This window comes from the organism of the source record quoted next, unplaced genomic scaffold (assembly GCF_019419815.1).
Source record: "Pyrus x bretschneideri cultivar Hongxiangsu unplaced genomic scaffold, Pyrus_bretschneideri_v1 Contig17, whole genome shotgun sequence".
In the NCBI taxonomy this organism is placed as follows: domain Eukaryota; kingdom Viridiplantae; phylum Streptophyta; class Magnoliopsida; order Rosales; family Rosaceae; genus Pyrus; species Pyrus x bretschneideri.
In genome coordinates, this window is record NW_025999468.1 from 99105 (window position 1) to 104368 (window position 5264).

Below are 5264 nucleotides of genomic sequence, written 5' to 3' on the forward strand. Positions count from 1 at the left end.
CATCGTTGGCTAGGATGGCTCAAGCGTCCGATGAATCCCCAATGGAATACCCAACAAGGTTCAAGTCGGCCAGGAATTGGTGCCGAGTACCTTTTCCTGAAGTTGAATTCGTCAGAATCGCCCTAAACGGTTTGGACGTGGAATACAAAAAGAAGTTTCTGGGGGCAAATATTTGAGATATGTACGAACTTGCTCAACACGTTGAGTAGTATAATTATTTGCTTCAAGTGGAAAAAATATCGAAGTCACCATCCCAGGGAACATTATATAAGAATCCCACGATTAGCTATGCATTGGCCGAAAGTGAGGACCCTCAGTATGTCAGTGTGGACGCGACTGAAATAGTGATAATAAATCTTACGTTTGCAAGGCGTTAGCTCAACTTAGTCCCAAAGATGCCAAGACCCGCTCGGCTGCTGAGGAGACGAGTAAAACATCAAAAGTTTACACTTTCGATATCACCAAAGCCGATGCAATTTTCGACTAGTTGTTGTTAGCAAAGATCATCAAACTTCGGCCAGGACACAACATCCCTAAGGCCGAAGAATTGAAGGGCAAAACATATTGCAAGTATCATAATTCAAACAAGCATGCTACCAATAATTGCATTGTGTTCCAAGACGCGATTCAAAATTGGATCAAGAAAGGTAAGCTAAAATTACGGGAGAAACAAATGGCGGTCGACGTCAATCATTTCCCCTCGACAACAATCGGTATGGTGGATACTCATCTCCCTAAAAACAAAGGAAAAGGGAAGGCCGAATACGTCCCGGTGTAGCATGTCCGTAAGCAAAATGGTCAACCAAGATTAAATTGATTTATTTTCAAATGCACCACCTATGGAGCCCTCAGGGCCGGCCATTGATGAACCCACGACAGGTTTTAGTTCTGAAGAAACCATGAATCAATGGTTTTATGCGACCACTGTAAAACACGATTTGAACCTAAAAAGAGGGAATCTTCGGCACTAACTTCAGGCCCACCATCCACGACTGCTACAAAACCGCCAAGTGTTTGAGAGACTAGGCCCACAGGTACAAGCAAAAGACCCAGCACCAGTCAAACGGTGTCTTGACTTTGACACACCATTCTATAATGAAGATTATTACTCACGCAATGCCAGTAGTTTGGGTTCGTCAGTCGATTGAAAAACCTTCAAACCGCCCAGGCCACGAGACCAACGTTAGTATAGTTACAATTCTCCAATTGGCCTATATACAACGTTATCTCAATCTCAAAAATGTCGTCGTTAGCGGATAGATTGCATGGCTCAACAACAAGAAGCGCAGGCCAACTCGGCTACTCGGTGGTAGCCAAAAGACCCTGTAGGAAGCGTTGATGAATGGCCAACCTCGACTATCATAACCGAATTACTTGAAGGAAATAAGGCAGCTGCTCATGACTTTGAAACCACCATTAAAGAGTCCGAGAAACACATCAAGCTCCTTCTTCGGCCTGGGGAGATAAAAGCTCATCTCGAGCATTTTAGACAAGAGGTCGAAAGGAAACTTTCTCCGTTACCACCGTCGGAATCATTAGTCAAAGTACGGCGCAATCTGCACCCTCCATTCGTCGGTGAATCCCTAGAGTACATGCAGGAATTTCATAAGAAATATTCTGCCAATGATTTATACGGACTACCTAAGGCATGTCAGGAAGCCCTCGACCTAGCACTAACTTGCCCTAATGCCGAGCAAATTATCGAAAAAACTTCCGATCCAGCAATGAAAGTTAGGTTCCAGCATATATGTAAGGCTCGGGTCTTTGACTTTGAGGTCGACCCTTACACAGATATCGACATCGCCGAATTACCCTTTTCACTCGAAGACCTTTAGCATTTGCGATATCATTTCGAGGTTTTTCGGCCGTATCTCTTTTCAACCTTACAGCCGATGAGGAAAATCGAGTTGCGCGTTTAGACGCATACCTGGACACAAGGAATGCCCGCATCGCCTACGAAGAACGTGCCCGTAACGTACTACAAAAACGAAATAAATCTTCGGCAGTAATCGCGCTCGAGGAAGATAACGAGGATAAGATAGATTCAGTCCATATGCCTTAGGAGCAGGTTCATACTAAAGCTCTAAATAGTTCAATTGAAAACGTTCCAACGACCGATGCTACGTCTACTAGTCTGGAAGACGACGACCACGACCTGATGGGCTCTTTAGTCATCGAGCATATGAAGTTCAAGATGGTCCATGTCCTACCGACTGAGTTCCAACCAAGCACCCATCAGTCAAATTTCTTGGATGGGGACATTGTTGCCGAAGAAGCAACACAAGTGGATTTGGTCGTTACTGACAACGATGGGGAAGTCAGTAAAGGCGAAAACCTTAAGGCAGCCTTGGCTGAATTGTTTCCCCGTTCCCCCTCGGTTAATCTCCAACATCTAAAGCCGTTATACGTCATGGCTCATATTGAAGGATATCTCATTTCAAAGGTTTTTATCGACTGCGGAGCCACAATCAACATTATGCCAATTTCCGTCATGAAGGCATTATGCCGTTCCAATGATAAGCTTATTCCATCAGGGATAACGATGAGCAGCTTCATTGGCGACAAGTCTCAAACCAAAGAAGTGCTCCTGTTAAAAGTCAGCATTGCTGGTCATCACCACATGACGACATTCTTTATAATTGACTCAAAGACTGGCTATAATGCATTGCTCGGCCGCGATTGGATCCACCAAACCAGTTGCATTCCTTCCTCACTATACCAAGTTCTCATCTTTTGGGACAGCAAATCGATCATATTGCACCTAGCCGATAATCAGCCATTTGAGACCAACATGATTCAGGCTCGTTATTACGACGATCACGTCGGCTATATCACCCTCCAGGGTTTTAACGAGGATGGACGGCCGACCAGAATTTCGGTACAGAAAGCTATCGAGGTAGGCGCCGAGATTGTACAACAGGATTTGGCGAGACTTAGCTTGGCAGATCTAATTACCAATGCTGATGATTGACGCCACTAAATAAGAAAGGCGTCGGGCTGCGGTTTCGTCAACCATGGAACGTCTGTTGTCCCATTGGTACGCTATTGCCAAGCAACCACATTCCGGCATAAACTTAATCGAATTTCTGGCCGAAGCGGATAACGGCCCCATTCTATCTTTCGACAAAGTTCAGGCCGCACCGGCCAAACTCGAAGACAATCGGCCCCAGGTAAAGGACCCTTTGGAAGAAATCAATGTGGGCACAGTCGATGAGCCTCAACCACTATTTATCAGTGCATTATTACCACCTTCTATGAAGTACGGGCTTTGTATGTTGCTCCATGAATTTAAAGATTGTTTCGTGTGGAGTTATCATGAAATGCCAGGCCTTGACCAAAACCTCGTCGAGCATAAGTTACGCATCAGAGAAGGGTGTAAGCCTTTTCGACAACCTCCACGACGGTTCTTGACCGAAGTACAACTCAATATAAAAGACAAATTAGTTCGGCTTCTGAAAGCCGGGTTTATTCGGACCGCCGGGTACGTCGAATGGTTGGCCAATATCGTCCGAGTGTTAAAAAAAAGTGGAGCCCTCCGCATTTGCATCGATTTCTGTAACTTAAATCTGGCCACTCCCAAGGATGAATATACAATGCCAATCTCGGATTTACTAATGGATGCCGCAACCAATCATGAAATGCTATCCTTCATGGACGGCCATCCTGTCTACAACCAGATCTTTATCGCTGAGGCTGACGTCCATAAGACCGCCTTCCGTTGCCCAAGGGCACTTGGTACTTACTAGTGGGTTGTTATGTCATTCGGCCTCAAGAATGCCAGCGCCACATACCAGCGAGCCATGAATACGATATTCCACGACTTGATCGGTTCGATCGTCGAAGTTTATATCGATGATGTGGTAGTGAAATCGAAAAGCCGCCGAACACACCTGGATGATCTTTGGCAAGCATTCCTCTGCATGCACCAGCATAATCTCAAAATGAACCCGGCCAAATTCGCATTCGGAGTATCGACCTGTAATTTTTTAGGGTTTTTAGTGCACCATCAAGGCATTGAAGTCGACAAGAATAAAGCTCGCGTAATCATTAGCGCTCCACCCTCGACAACTAAGAAGCAACTCCAATCATTGCTCAGGAAGATAAATTTTCTCCGCCGTTTCATTGCTAATTCGGCAGGCAAAATGAAAGCATTCTCTAGCTCCTCAAACTTAAGGACTCCGACAAGTTTGAGTGGTGCGAAGAACACCAAACGACTTTTACACAAATCAAGGTGTCCCTTTCTATGCCATCGATGCTAGTTCCACCTTGTCATGGTAAACCTCTCAAACTATACATTTTGACAGCCGTTGAATCCATCAGTTGTCTCCTCGTGCAAGATAACAATGTAGAGCGTGAACAAGCTATCTTTTACCTTAGCTGTAATCTGAATTCGCCGGAGATTAATTATTCACCCGTCGAAAAACTTTGCTTAGCTCTGTTTTTTGCCGCATCAAAACTTCGGCACTACATGCTCCCATCAGTCACGCAGGTCATTGCCCAAACAGATGTTATTCGTTACATGCTCACTCGGCCTATCGTTAAAAGCCGAATTGGGAAATGGACAATGGCTTTATCAGAATTCAGTTTGTAGTACGTACCCCAAAAGGCCGTCAAAGGCCAAGCTCTCGCCGATTTTTTGGCCCAACACCCTTCTCCTTATGGCCTTGAAGGCAGCGACGTCGACATCGGCTTAATCATAACCCGCGACAGCCACTGGACGATGCATTTTGATGGTTCCAGTACCTCGACCTCGGCTGGTGTTAGTATTGCTATTCAATCACTCGACCATTACCGCTGGTATTTTTCGCTCAAGTTAGATTTCGGCTGTACGAATAATCAAGCCGAGTATGAAGCTCTTATCATTGGCTTTCACGTTCTACATGATTTAAGAGCAACCCGTGTTCTCATCCTTGGTGATTCTGAACTGGTGATTAACCAACTCAACGGTATTTTTCGTTGCATGAGTTGTACTTTGGCACCTTATCACATGGTCGCCACCTATTTGGCCGAGTCATTTGAATGGATCACATTTGAGCACGTTTCTCGTATTTGGAACACTGACGCCGATGAACTCGCCCAAATCACCTCCGGAGCATAACTCACGGAGGGCAAGCTAAGCCGGGTAACACCCACAGTCTTGCGATCGTACCCAACCTTGGTCAATCAGCAAATTCTCCAGAGCAATCACATGATACGCACGAGGGTGATGTCGTTACCATCATTACTAGAACGGGGAGACCCCGTAGAAGTATGTGCCATCGAGA